General features: G+C 41.8%; 1 protein-coding gene across 1 annotated transcript in view; it reads right to left on the bottom strand.

Moving 5' to 3' along the window:
* Positions 1 to 3,078, bottom strand: part of EPB41L3 (erythrocyte membrane protein band 4.1 like 3) — a 235,344-nt gene extending 232,266 nt beyond the window's left edge. The window contains exon 1 of the mRNA XM_090285789.1: positions 2,860 to 3,078. The gene's annotated coding sequence lies outside the window, so the exon portion shown is untranslated. The remainder of the gene's footprint in view (positions 1 to 2,859) is intronic.
* Between the last annotated feature and the right edge of the window lie 12,794 nt (positions 3,079 to 15,872).

Consider the following 15,872-nt stretch of genomic DNA (forward strand, 5'->3'; position numbering starts at 1 on the left):
ATATTCAGTCAGAAGCTGTTATAGAGGGACTTCAACCACACAACTGTCATTGTGTTATTTCTAAATTTCTTAATATCGTAAATACATTCTTATCTAAAGTGATTTCACCAGGTCCAAATAGTTTAAAATATATGTAACTAAACATAGCACATGACTCCTCAAAATGACTATTTAAATTAATTTAATATTCTGATTTTAATAATGATTGATCCTAGAAATTATTAAATGCCTTTTCAAGCCAACGTTTTAAATTACAAACCCCAGTCTATACATGTATGTTCAACACCTACTCTATACCAGACCCTGGGGATAAGAGGATGAGACAGAAAGCCCTGCCCTCAGTAACTTACATCCTAGTGAGGATGTCTCCAGTAACTTACTGAGAGGTAATAATCTAATTACATAATTTTGGTTTTATATCTCTGTCCCTCAGAACAGAGAATGTTTTCCCCGAGGTCATGACATGGTCTAAAAAACCAACTTTAAAGTCGTCTTTGAAAACTAATGTTACAGGAGGGGTCTTTAACCCCTTGGTGATACTTAAGTCTGAATAGGAATTGATCCAGCTGGCAAATGCTTATGGCAGACAAGGGAAGAGGAAGAAGGCTTGAAAGGTCATTTCAAAACCAGCCTGAACTTGACTTCTTTCCTGCTGCAAATTAAATGGAGATATATAAGGACTCCTCCCCCAATATGCAACACAATTCAGCTTGGGAAGGGCAAACCTTACATGGCCCTTCAGGAACTGCCATTAGGAGAAATACAGAGGCCACCACCCAGACCCAGCTCTACCAGATTAGTCTGTTTTTAATCAAATGGAATTTAGATTTAAACCAGAATTAGATTTGGGATTTACAGTAGTTCCTACTTTCATTCTTTTCATGGATTCCAGCCCTCTCTGGGCCCAGTCTTAATCCAGTGCATTTAGGAGTTGTCGATGAGCCTGGGGTGAGGGTGGAGAGAACTCTAACGCCTGGTCCCCTCAGGAAAGCGGCGCCAAGGGCCTGGAGCTGGACCTTTGTCCCGGGGATCATTGGGAGCTCACATCTGCCCTGTCGCACCTGTGCCACTCGGATCTCGGCGTTTTCCCTTTGCTCGTCTTTTGGGCACCGCCCTAGTTCCGCAGAGGCTTTTGCCGCCCGCACCCTATGCGTTCCCGCTCAGAGGCTTTACTTCTGCGTAATGAAAAGCGAAAGGCGCAGCTGGCTGGCCGAGGGGGCGGCTGTACACGCCGCGTGGGTGCTGCTCTGAATCCGCAGCAGCCCTGAGGGCTGTCACCACGCCGTGCAGACCCCGACCTCAACTTCAGCGCAACTCTGGCACAGGCGAGACCGCAGCAGCCCAGATGCGCCCTCGTACGCAGGTCAAGGGCCCAAATGGCTCCCACAGATCCGGGGCGCCTTCCCGCAGCTGGTCCCCACCTCCCGTGCAGCATGGCCCCCGCCCTCCCGCGAGCCAGCCCACACCTAGCTCCTCGGCTGGAGCAAGACGCGCCAAAGGAAGCTCGGCGTCCAGCGGCCCTAACTTCCACTTCTAAGTGACACTACGCTCTCCCTGGAACGCGGAAGAGCCTCCACTAGCCTCCACCCGAAGTCCTTAGAGCCGCGTTGCGGGAAGATTAAATACCCGGTGAGGGGGGCTCCTTGGGATTTTGAAAAACCGCCTCATTCACCTCAGGAGCTCCTAACCACCACCCGCACCCTTTGGCCGGATGATTTTTCACTCCGGGACGTGTAGCTGGAGCGGAAGGAGAGAAGCCATCAGTGCTGAGTTGCTGGAATGCAGCTGCGCGCCCCTCGCAGTGAGGGGCGAGGCGGGGGGGACTCCTTTGGCTCAGCCGGGCGGGAGTGGGGACGGGATGCTGCGCCTCTGCCTCGCGGAGTACCACGCGCGCGCGCGCGCGCGCGTACACACACACACACACACACACACATACAGTACCTGCTGCCAGCACCCCAACGCCGCGAGCGGGACACGGAGGCCAGAGAGCCACTGTTCACTTTACAATTGGAGCTGATATGCCCAGATCGAGGCAGAGGCTCCCATCTCTTCTCCAAAGTTCGCACCGTCATGGGAGGCCCCCCAATTTCCCAGAGAGAACAAGGTTTGATTTCTGAGATTCCGCTCATTGGACAAGGGGTTCAAATGGCAGTTGGGCGGGGATGGATAGAGGGAGGCACTAAAGAGCGAGCCCGCGCTCAACTCGGTTCTCCGAGTAGCGAATTAGGCAGCCTCACTCACCTCCAGCGCATAAGTAGGCGGCTGGGGTGGGGAGTCGGACCCCGGGGCTCTCCAGCATTGGCGAGGGCAGGGAGGAGTGACAGCAGCCACCACTTAGCGTGTTGGCAAAGGCACGGAATCTCAGAATAGGCTGAGCAGCGGGCACGGAGGGGTGGAGGCAAGAGAGGCGGGGGAGTTGTCGGAGCGGAGATGGATGACGTCCTCCAGCGCCTAGGGATCGCAGGGGCTGAAGGAAGATTCGTGCGCTCGCCCGGCCCAGCGCGCTCACTCCGGGCGTTAGCAGACTCGCCGCGCCCTGCTCCTGCTGCGGCTCCGAAACTGCGCGCACCTAGGCGATCCCCGCTCGCTTACACCGGGATGCAAGCCTTCCGGCCACCTTAAAGCTCATCTCTGTCGGTTTCTACCCTCACGGTGCTCTCCCGATTCCAGGCGGGTCCGGGTAGGCAGCCCCACGCCGGGCCAGCCTGGCCAGCCTCACCCCTTCCTCGTTTCACCCTCATCGACCTCGAACCAAGGGCAGGCGCCCGGGCCCCGGCACCTGCACACCCGGCGAGCCGGCATCCCGGCCTGAGCCAAGCTGCGAAGAGGGAAGAGGCACTGGAAAGGAAAGGCGCTCACCTGAGTCACTGGGAGCCTTCCACTCTAGCCCCTCCGGAGCCTCTTCGCAGTCTCCAGGTCCACCCTTCCGCGAAGAAAAAAAGTAGCTCAAGGGCTGCCGAGAGGTAGGGCTGCTCACAGGTACCTGCCCAGAGGCTTTTCCCTTCGGATTTTCCCGGTTCCAGTCACAGGCTCGGCAGCGGGAAAGGACTCCTGGAGGCTGAAAGGGGCCGCCAGACTCGGGTTCCTCTCGTTACAGTGGCTGTGGCACCTCCAAGTTGCCACCTGCAGCGCGCGCGGGGCGCCTGTGACAGCCCGCGCTGGCCCGCCCTCCCCGCCCCCCCCCCGCCCCCCCCCAGTCTGCTAGTTGGCTGCGCCGGGCGCCCGGGCGGTCCCAGCGCTTCGGCCCGCCCTGCTGCCACCTCTGAGCCTTCCGTTCACGGAGTGTGGGTCTCCTAACAGGCCTCCCGGGGCTTATAGACAGAGAATTCGAGGAGCTGCTCAGGCTTTTGCAAGCGTGTGAGGCGGGCGGGGGGAGAACATTCCGGCGGGCTTGCGCGCGCGCGCACACACACACACACACACACAATTTTGTGTAGATTGGGGATTGGAGGAAAGAGAAAGGATAGGGTATGAAAAATGTCCTTCGTGTGCCTTAAGGGGACCGGGTAACTTGGTTTCTTTTGCTGGTATTAAATTTGTGCAGTCTCTGAAAAGAGTTAACGTCGCAGTGGGAAACAGTGTAGAGATGTGGACCGGAAAGTGGTTTGGGGATAGCTCTCACAAAAGTACACATGAAGCGCTAAAATGGGAAAATAAGTCCTGAAGTCTATCATTTCTCACTTAACCTGCATCACTGCGATGGAGAACCCTCTAGTTCCAGCACAAGATAAACGGCCCCTCCCTTGCCGCCACAGTTGCTGATCAGCTCCAGGCTTCAGTGCCCAGCGTTTGGGCCACGTGCTTGCTTCTGAGGCTGCATATCCATGACATGAAAACTGCCGGTGCATGTAAGAGGCCTGTGTTTTGCACAACTCTTGGCCTTTTAAGTAAACATTATCTTTCTTTCTCTCCCCACTTCCATCCAAAAGACTGAGATAGGAGTTCACTGTCCAATCTCCCAGGGTATTCAAGCATACTCTTCACTTTGCCACTTAATACCTTCTGAAGCCATGCTTCCTGGAAAACTGATTTGGTAAAATCTTTTGGAGGAGAAAAACTCTAAAAATATGAAAAGTACCAGTCTGGAAAGCCATCCAATCAACCAGAAACATCTCATTCCTGGGTGTATCTGTGTGAAAGAGGTACATTACCAAGTATACCCATTGGTTTAATAACATTTCAAAATAAACTTCCCAAGTAGCACATTTTATAGCCCATTAGGGAACTGTCTATGTTTTGGAAATGCAGATGAGTCACTGCTAACTGCGACAAAACGTGCACATGCAAACTCATGTTTAGCTGTGCTTTGCTGAATCCCCAGCAGGGTGAGGCAGGAGGAAAGGGGCTTTATTTAAGGAAGTCAGAAGGTGGCCCTTTACAGGGCAAATTGAAAACAGTTGGCACCAGTCAAGGAGCCACTCCCTGTCAATTGTTGTTAAGTAACTTGGAGGGCTGCTTCATAGCACTAGTTCCTTGCATTTTAAGACAGAGTTGTTTCATGAGATCCTAACACCTTGGGTCTACTTTGGGAATTGATAGCAAACTTCCCACCCTTCCCCCCTCCCATGGCCAAGTGCTTACTTTTACCTCTCTCAGAAGAGGCTAGTCCTTATCCATCTTCTTGAAACCCAAGAAGACCTGGGTAGTACAGTTCAGTGGCAAACATCCACAAGGAGATACTTCAGTACCCTAGCTAGGTCAGGTGCTTAATTAATGACTGTACTTTGACTTGAAATGGGTGAAACTATGAGTAGAATGAAGGTATGAAAAGCTCAAGTTCGGGTGCCTTTTGACTCAGTCACTGAAGGAGTACCTAATACAAACTGGGAGTCAGGATGGGGATAGTTATTTAACCCAGATATACATCTGATTGGTTGACTGCCAGGCAAGGCACAGAAAGCTAGACAAGATGCATTTTCTAAATAGTAGGAAAAGAGCTCAAAGACTAAAGTTATGAGGAAGCATTATCTAGGAAAGAGGAGAGGGATAAGAAAGAATTTAGAGAAAAATGAGAGAGGTTTTTGACAGAGAAATCGGTGGACACTGTTTGGTTCATTGGGCATGCCAATGGATACTCTATGGTTCAAGATTCTTAAGGAGACAAAGGAGAATTGCTGGAACTTAGAGGCAGTAAGTGTAGAAGCTAAGAGTCTTGGAGTGGCTTAGGGCCATCTGCAGACATAGGGCTGAATTTTGGCTCCAACCTTTCTGTGTGATTTGTTTGATATGCATGTGGGCACATTGTTTAAGCTTCATTTTCTTCATGTGTGATGAGGGGGTAAGGATGCCCACCTGACAGAATTGTGATAGGGACTAACTGAGATAATGCATCTGCAATGCTTGGCATACTATTGTGCATACAGTAAGCATTAAATAAATAGTAGCTATTTACTGTAAATGATGTTTAAAAGGGGCCTAAGTCATATAATACTTTTGATATGTTTCCAGTAGAATATTTCCATCAAGTGCTCATCCTGCCTGTGCATTCCCTGTGATGTGAATCTCACCAATCCTGAGTACATTCCATCTTCCTTACTTAAAGGAGAAATGTGTAACACTACCTTAAAAAAAAAACTGGTTGATACTTTTTTTATCCATAGTGGTCATTCACATTCTAAACCTCATTTCACAAAAAGCCCTCCCAATTACTTACAAATAACAGATCCCTTTTGTGACTTCTTTTGTCCGGGCTAAAATGTCCTGCCCCTTCAGCCTCTCCTCACATTGTCTGGTTTCACAATCTTTCACTACCTTTTACGCTCCAAATTGCCTTGACATCCTTAAAATAAGAATGCAATGCTCCAACCCAGTCCTTCCAGCAAAATATGCCCCCTGCCATATGCTGCTAACACAGCCTGCACTTTTGTGTGTATTTTGAGTGGGAGATCAACTCTTGATACCTACTGAGCTGCCTATTATCTAAAACTCATAAATCTTCACATGTTATTCTTTGTCCAGAAGTTTAGGGGTCCTAGTGTTGTCATTCAATGTTTCTTTTCTGTAAAAGTAGAATTAGACTTAATGACCAATAAAGTTACTTTTTAATAATTTATTTTGAAATATATGGGAGGATAGATAACTCCTACATCCTTCTCTCCTAGTTTTCCAAATTGTTATTATTTTACATTTGATTTCTCTTTCTCTCTTTGTCAAATAGATAAATAGATAGATGGATAGTACTCATGATCAATATTCTTCTTCTGAGCCACTTAAGAGAAAGTTTAACATAATGCCCCAACATCCTTAAATATACTAGTGTAGATATTTCCCCTAAACCAGGATCCTCTCCTACATCAGCTCAATACAATCAATCCATAGAACCTGTTCAAATTGTAGCAACTTTCCTCCAATCTCTCTTTTATTTTTGACCTAGAACCCAGTCCAGGATCCCACATTACAGTTAGTTGCCATGCCTCTTTATTCTCCTTTTATCTGCTACAGTTCTTCATTCTTTCTGTCTTTTATGTCCTTGACAATTTTAAAAACCACATGCATTTCATTCTATAGATTTAACAGTTCCATCAGAAGTTTCTTTATTTCTGTTGCAGGTCATATATTCTTGTTGAAAATATCAAAGGAACAATGTGCTCTCAACAGTGCATCCTCGTTGAAATATATCAAACTATATATAATGTTTTTTGCATGATGTTGAACCATTGCCCCAATGTGATGTTAATCTTGACCACCTGGATCGGTGCACAATGAAATTTTCCATTATACAGTCATCGTTTTCCCTTCTGTAATCAATAAATATTTGATAGGGATATACTCTGTGGCCACACCAATGTTCTATTCCTCATAGAACCTTCACTCAACTAGTCTTAGGAGGCATTAATGACTCCCACCTGAATCAACCACTACTATGATTATTGCCAAATGACAGTCTTCCATTTGCATATTTTCTTTTGCATCTATTAACTGGCATTCTTCTGTAAAAATATTTTTCTTCCCTTCATTTATGTATTTGTGTCAGTATACACTCATGTATTCCATTCAATGAGTTGCATTCTGTTTCTTTCATTAAGTTGATGTTCAAGTTACTCAGATTTGGTTAGAAGGTGTCTCTTTCAACCTGGCTCTGTGATCTCTCTGACATGTTCCCATTGTTCTTTGGGCAACTTCTAACTTTCTGAAACATCAATATATTTCTGATTCATTTAGTACTTTCCCTTCCCCATCCCTGGAATCAGCCAGCTCCTCAAGAACCCTTGGTTCCTTTTAATGAAGGATGGCATTTAGAAATGAGATATGGGTACCCATCAGGTTCACTGCTACTGGCATGGCATAACTTCTCACCCTCTCCGTGGATAGAGCTAGGAAACAAATGATAAATGTTCACATACAAGCACTCACACATTTATGTCTATTTCTATATGTGTGTGTGTATGTATCTATTTCTTTATATATCCACTTCTGAAAATATATCAATTAAACATATAGAGATATATATCTATCTCTATTTCTATGTAACACACTAATACCTCTAATTCTAACCCAACACATTAGGCTCTTTTCTAGTCTTCCTCCATTCTATATTTATTAATCTCTTCTTTGACAGAGAAACCTGACCCCCAAATACCCTCTGTATGTTGCCTTATTTTCTCCAGCTCACCTTTTGTAACAATGTTCTGACCACGTCAGCCACCTCCTCACCCTTGCCCCAGTGGCTGCCCCTTGCACTTGGAGACTCCTGGGGCCCTGTCTCTACTGCACCCTCTTTTGTCTCAGTCTCCTGGGTCTCTGGTGCTGCTGTTAGTCCATGACCTTATCTTCCCAGTATAATGACTTTTCTGTCCCTGCATTTGGTCAGGACAAAATCCTGAAATTATTCTTGATAATATCCTTTTTCTTACATTCCATATTAATGTGTAGTCAATTGCTTGTTCTATCTTCAGCTAGGTCCAGAATTTAACCCTTTATCACCACCTTCACCATTAATACCCTGATCCAGGTAAACATCACCTCTTGTCTCAGCTGCTGTAATAGCCTCCTAACTGGTCCCCTATGGTGGGCTTTGCTTTCCTAAAGACTGTCATCAGCCCAGCAGCCTAAATAATACTTTAACTATATAAATTATATCATTAATTTCCCTGCTCAATGGTTTCCATTTTGGCTAAACAAAAATCCCAAGTCTTAACAGATTTGCCTCTTTGGGCTCAGTGCCTCCTTTTCCTCATCTGCTGCTGCTTTCTATTTTAGGTCTTCACTCCAGGCACACTGGTTACCTTCTGCTCTTGGCACATTCCAGGTATCCTCCTCCCTGTGCCTGAGACACTCTTCCCCAGGTATCCTTGTAACTCCCATCACCTCCAGATCTTTGCTCAAATGTGTCTTTCCTAGTGAAACCTCTGGGCACCATATTCATAATTGTGTGCTCTCCTTTCAACCCACTTTCTGTTATTGCTTTTTTTCTCTATAGGATGTATTATAATTCAATGTAATATATTTATTTATTTATAGTCTGTTTCCTTCTCCTGCCTTGACTATAAACTCCAAGAAAAGGAATATTTTAGTTTCTTATGTTTACTGCCAACCCCCAATGCCTATATCAGAGCCTGGCATACAATATACCTTCAATAAATATTTATTAAATGAATGAATAAAATTATAGAAACACATAAATACATTTATGACTAACTATAGATGTACCCATATGCTAGGTGGTTGTCAATGTGACTTAATAGTTTAAAGCTAATAGATCTTAACTTGAAAGGTTTCATGGAGGGGAGTCCTAAATGTACACATACTGTATATTAAAGGCAGAGTATATGAATAAAAGGTTATCGAAAACATAAAGACAGGAAAAGACTCTGCATTTGATGACTCTGAAGTAAATTGGGTAATTTGGAAACAATGTGTTGTTAGGTATCAACTGGTCACTCATTGGACCAAATGACTAAGTTACATACCATCAGGCATTAATGTGGAAAGTTCTATAAATACTTCCAAAATATCATATAGTATGTTTCAAGAATTTTAGACATTTTCTTCTTGTGAAACAGAAGTCTCTTAGAGCAAAAAGGAATTCATTAAAGGAGTTCACAATACTTCAAATTTAGCACCTTCTTTTTTAAGGTGTCACCTCGGCTCACAAGGGAAATGAATCCTTTTCTATTTTATTGAAGTCCTGTGTTCAACTTGGTCCTTTATAAGCCCAAAGTCCTTAGAAAACGTTTATATGAAGTGAAATGGAAACACACATTGGACAAATTTTTAGCATTGAATGGTCATAAGATTTTTAATCTACCTTACTCTGCATATTTTAGAAGACTGATGGCACAAATGAGAACTCTTTAGAGGGCAAATTTCACTGAGGCCAGTCTTCCCATTATTTGATGACTATGCTTGGAGATAACACATAAGATAAAGTGATTATATTTTGAATTGCAAAAATATTTTCTATAAGTCCTCCCAAAGTATGCAGGTAGATATTTCAATAAAACTCAGTGAATAGAATGAAAAGATAGAGCTCTGATAGAAATTTTAGATATTCTAACTTTTACAGATTTCAACACATTCTTAATGGACTTATGAGATAGTTGGAAAGAGGGTTATTTCTCTTGAGTTTATGTCATTAGTGTGTACCCTTCAAAATAAATTTTAAACTCTGCAAAAATAGCTCTCTGGTTTGTGCATTAAGCTTCTTTTGAAAGAAAGACCTTTCCACATGTTCTTGAAGGAGCCATTATTGCTAACACAATGGCTGGCAAAACTCATTGATGTCCTCCTACGCCTACCAATGTACAACCTGGAGGCTTGCCTTTGCAGCATCAATCTTTTCTCCCTCATACTGCTGTTCTGCTGCTGAAAACTTCAAAATGTTAGGCAAAACATCAAATCAAGTTATAATTTCTTGAAATGTCTTCCAATTTCTTTTTCCATTGCTGTTTCTTTACTAGCTCTGTGATCTCAGAGTTAACCTCTCTGAATCTCAATTTCCTTATATAAATTGGGAATGACATTGAATACCTTATTGAATAGGTAGGATCAGATAAAACAATTTGATGAGAGGGCTTTGAAAACTAATAAGAGCCATAAGAATGACAGTGCTATCATCACTGCCACCATCCTCCTTCTCCTTCTCATCAAACTACTTATATTGAATAATGGCAAAATTTTTAAAGCACTCTCGATGTGAAGCCTGTACTTTTTTTCCCAATGGTCAGATACTCTTATACTCCTAATCAGCTTTTCCCCTGAGTGAAGTCCTACTCTAAGACTTAAAACAATTTAATTTTCAGTGATTTCTCTGTACTCTAGAGCTTGTTAGATTTTTCATGGCATGAAAAACTAGCCTCAGAATGATTTTTCTTTTTTTAAGGTATTTCTATTATAATAAAAATTTAACCAAATTGCTGAAGGCAGAAATTTCTAGAGCAACTCCTGCCCTTTGCAGCAAAATATCAAACAGCAGTGACTGATCAATAAACCTTTCACATAACTGCATATCGTAAGTCATTGTAAAGATTTAGAACTTGACGTTTCCTTGTCCTTTGCCTGATGCATGTCAACCTGTGAAAAGAACATTCTAGATGCAGGAACTGCTTAAGTTATTTTCTCATCTGAGACTAAGCATGCAAACTCAGCCATAAGTAGAAGTTAATTATATGAAAAATGAATTCTTTGCCAAATTTTACAAAACAAGATACTTTCAAAATACAGTATAAGACTGATTTAAAGTTGGCAACCATTGACATCTGTATCACCTTAAGCCAATGCTCTTAACAAGACAGAATATTAATCTAATTTCTACTTTTTTTCTCTTATAAAATTAAAGCCATATTCTTTGCCATGAAAAGCCATGTATTGTAGCTGATTAGTGATTTATTTTCATTAACTGAGATTTAGTACATTTTTATTCTTAGTATAAGAGATAAAAAAATAGCTTTTAGCCAACTGGAAACTAGGATCAGAAGCCCAGTTCCTAAAGGAGGCAACCTTCTCCAATTAACTTGGGGTTCTCTTTGCATAAACACCCTCCTTTTTTGTTTAGATAACTGATAATGATCATATCTTGTATTGTACTCAGGTTAAAGTGTAGGGCAATTGTTTACCCAAAAGACTCCTTTCCTGAAAATTAAGAAAAGACTTCCCTTTTAGTAGGTCACCTCCCCACAGTCACACAGCTAGCTTGGAAGAGGGCACACAGCTGTCCAGATCCCAGCACTCACCCTGTGCTGCTCCCAACTTTAAAAACAAGTGTCTGTGTGTTCAGGTCCCACTGAAATATAAAAGAAGTGGGTTCTGTGTTGTCAGACCTCCACTAGGATCATATTCAAGCACTCAACCCTGGCCAGTGGCCCTAAGTTTATTTGTGGGGAGCAACTTGAACTCCCTTCACCTGAAGTTATGCATTGGGAAGGGAGGGAAGAGGAAAAGCTCAGCAAACATTGGACCAGAAAAGGACTTTGTGGTTGGATAGACATTGTGTAGATCAGAAATGGGGTTTCTATGGTTGAATTATTACACTTTCAATGTATCTTTATAATCCTCTCATGAAATTGGGGCCAGTTCAGGTCAATGCCAATTTAATATAATGGTAACAGACTTCTATAATCTCAACCGTGTGGCTCCTGGGTCTTGTCAGTGTCTGTCTCTGGCCTAACCCTCATTTTTATGATCTAGTCAGTTGTTTAGGTAATTGAGATCATCCACCAGGGTAGGACTAATGCAGAATTTTGCCAGACCCAAGACCCTGTGAGAAGGAATTTGATAGAGGCATGATCAGATATCTCCAAAATGTAAAAGGTTTCTTTGAAACCATAAAGAACTAGGTTATAAGTTGTTTCCTAAGCATACATTGATACTACTTTAAAAGCAAGGATTTGCTCCTGAGACCTGCTGAATCATCAGTTTTTAGACAAACTTGTTGGGGTTCTCTGATTTCACATAATGTTGATCCATAAAAAAGAACCATGTTATTTTTAAAATAGAAACCAGAATTTTAAATCTGTACAAAAAGAACATTTATTCCAGTGTTTCAACTCTGAAGCCATGTTGATACCCATGTGGCAAGAATTCTTATGGGGCCTGGAGCTACCTGGATACCTGTTAGGTTTGGCTAGATTTATTTTCAGATTACATCTTGAATGTGTCTACTTCTCTTGTCACTGTAGTTTCTGAGCCTCCGTTTTCCCTTGCCTGGGCTCTCAGAAGCCTCCTCACTGCTGTTCTGCTTTTCTCTGCAGCCTTGCTGCCCCTGGCACATTCTCCTTATACCAGCCACAGGGATCCATCTTTGGTTTTTCACTTTTCAATAACCTTGGACCTCAGATAAAATTTTAAAATGCCAACTGTAACCCAGCCTGGGATTGCTACCTGCCTTCCACATCCTTCCACCCTAGGGGTGGCCTCATTTTGTTTTTCTGCATTGTTTTAAAAAATGTTTTACAGTCAACTTACAATATTATATTGGCCTTATGTGTACAACATACTGATTAGACATTTATATACCTTACAAAGTGATCACTCCCATAAGTCTAGTACCCACTTGACACCATACATAGTTATTACAATATTATTGACTATATTCCTTCCCTGTGCTGTACTTTACATTTCTTAGACTATTCTGTAACTACCAACTTGTACTTCTGAATCCATTCCTCTTTTTCATCCATCCCTTCAACCCTCTTTCCCATCTGACAACCATCCAAATATTCTCTGTATCTATAAGCCTGTTTCTGTTTTGTTCATCTATATTTTTTTAGATTCCACACATATAAGAAATTATATGGTATTTGTCTTTGACTTATTTCACTGAGCATAATACCATGTTGTCTACAATGGTAAGATCTCAATCTTTTTTTATGGCTCAGTAATATTACATGGTATATATGTACCACTTCTTTATTCACTTGTCTGTAGATGGGCACTCAAATGCTTCTATATCTTGGTTATTGTAAATAACACCACAATGACCATAGGGGTGCTTATATTCTTTTGAATTAGTGTTTTGGGTTTCCTCAGATAAATTCCCAAAAGTGGCATTGCTGAGTCATAAGGAAGTTCTATTTTTAATTTTTGAGCACCCTCTATACTGTTTTCCATAGCGAAACTTATTCATCTTAGAACTGAAAATTTGTACCCTTTGACCAACATCTCTCCATTTTCCTCACCTCTTAGCTTTGACTACGACCATTTTGGTTTCTGTTTCTAGGAGTTTAATATTTTTAGATTCTACATATAACTAAGGTCATAGAGTATTTATCTTCTTCTGACTTATTTCACTTAATATAACATCCTCCAGTTTCATTTATGTTGTTGCAAATGTCAGGATTTCCTTCTATTTTTATGGTTGAATACTATCTACTGTGTGTGTGGATATATGTGTGTGTGTGTGTGTGTGTGTGTGTGTGTATCACATTTTCTTTACCCATTCATCCATTGATAAACACTTAATTTCTTTCCATGCCTTGGCTATAATAAATAATGCTGCAATGATCCTGAATGAATGGGTGCAGATATCTCTTTCAGATAATAATTTTATTTCATTTCCTTCAGATATATTCCTAAAAGCAAGGTTTCTGAACCATAGGGAAGTTATATTTTAAGTTTTTTAAGGAAATTCAATAATGTTTTCCATAGTTACTGTACTAATTTACATTTCCATCAATAGTGCACAAGGGTTCCCATTTGTACACATCCTGGCCAGCATTTGTTACCTGTCATCTTTTTGATAATAGCCTTTCTGACACTCTTGAGGTGATATCTCACTGTGATTTTTGATTTCTATTTCCTTGATGACTTGTGATGTTAAGCACCTTTTCATGTACTTTTATGTCTTCTCTGAAGAAATGTCTGTGTGAATCCTCCACCCATTTTTTTAACCCAATTGTTTGATTGTTTGTTTTTTGCTATTGAGTTTCATAAATTCCTTATGTATTTCGGATATTAATCCATTGTCAGGTATGCATTTTGGAAATATTTTTTCCCATTCTTTATGTTGCTTTAAAATTTTTGTCAATTGTTTCTTTTGCTGTGCAGAAGCTTTTTAGTTTGATTTAGTCCCACTTGCTGATTTTTGCTTTTGCTGCCTTTGATTTTGGTGTAATAAAAAAAAAATTATTGCCAAGACTTATGTCAAGGAGATGTTCCCTTTGTTTATTTCTATGAGTTTATGATTTCAGGCCTTACGTTCAAATCCTTAATCCATTTTGAGTTAATTTTTGTGTATGGTGTAAGATAGGAGTCCAATTCCGTCCTTTTGCATATGTATATTTAATTTTCCCAACACCATTCTTATTTATAAGACCATCCTTTCCCTACTGAGTATTCTTGGAACCCCTTTCAAATATTAGTGACGATTTATGCATGGATTTATTTTTGGCTCCTGATTCTGTTCCTTTAGTTTATGAGTCTGTTTTTATGTCAGTACCATACTATTTTATCACTATAGGTTTATAGTGAAATTTTAAATCAGGAAGCCAAATTTGGCAATTATTTTGGTGGAAAAATGGAAAAAGGGAAATCTTTGTAATAAAGAGAGAAGAGATATTTTGTTATTTTGTTCAGATGATTTTTGTTATCATCATAATATATGTATTAGGGACATTGCCATAGAGAAAATTAATAAAAGAGTTGCCAGCTTCTTGACTGATGTCAGGAAAACTTGCCTCCAGTAACATTAGGTACTTGTAATTTTAGTTTATCTTTTTTCTTTAAGTGAATAAATGCATTGCATTAATCTAGAGGAAAAGTAATGAATAACATTTGTTTCTATTCAACCTTACTTCTGTAATGTCATAATGTCTCTTTTTGAGATCATTCCTTCTCTGCAGTTATTTTACATGACTAGCCCATTATTAATTACAATATATTTATTACTTTATGGTTTAAAAAGTTTAGAAAAACCATTGTGACCCTTATCCTAATGTAGCCTGTTATGTTGGAATGGCTTTTCTAATAATATGCCTTAGAATTTGGAAAAAATAGAGGGATCCAAGATGGTGGATCCAAGTGGAAGCTACACTAACCTCCTCCCAGGACCAGTCTGGATTTACAACTTAATTTTGGAGAAGTTATCTGGAATAACCAACTGAATACTAGCTGGAGAGAAGTCTTATAACCACAGAGAGACAACATAGTCTGCTTCATCACAACGTGACTGGTAGGTAGTGTGGAGACACAAAAGGACTGGCTGGGATCCCACAAGTGGCAGCTGAAGGGACTGAGAAACAGCTCAGCAGTGGGGAGTACCCCCTGAGAAGGGTAGAGTCTAAACCCCCAGCTGGGCTTCCCAGCCAACAGCAACAGAGCGGAAAGTAAAATAGTATCCAGCTGTGAAAAGCTAAAAGCCACAGGGTTTCTTGCTGGCCTGACAGAATCAGCTGGAGAAAAAGAGCCCTTAAGTGGATCACATACAAAAATATTTTGGTGCCCACTTACTCTGGGCTCAAGCAGAGGGAGGGAAGAGAGTACTAGAGATGCTTGGGGAGAATTTGGGGCAGTGGCTTTGAGGGGCTCTGAGGGAGCAGCTGAACAGGTCCCAGTGCTGACTAATTCCTGATACTGCAAGCAGACCATTCCTCTCCAAGTGGTGTCAGATTGATGGGAAGCAAAAGCCGTGCCTACAGGAATTTATCTGCTCCCCCCCTCAGTGTTTAAGCCTGACGGCTGATCACATATTGAATATATTCACAACCAACGAAGACAGACAAAGGCAATAGATCTCTGGTAGTCTCCAAGAGGCTGCATAGGCCCAGACTGGTACATGATCTGATGCCACCAGAGGCAGATCCAGGAAGTGCAGATCATTCTAAGAAGCAACAAACAAGAAGTCACAAAAATGGGGAGACAGAGAAACAACCCCCCATTGAAAGGAAAGGAAGAATCCCCAGAAAGAGTGCTAAATGAAATAGAAGGAAGCAAACTAT

Source organism: Furipterus horrens, unplaced genomic scaffold (genome assembly GCF_987537825.1).
Source record: "Furipterus horrens unplaced genomic scaffold, mFurHor1.1.pri manual_scaffold_8, whole genome shotgun sequence".
NCBI classification, from domain to species: domain Eukaryota; kingdom Metazoa; phylum Chordata; class Mammalia; order Chiroptera; family Furipteridae; genus Furipterus; species Furipterus horrens.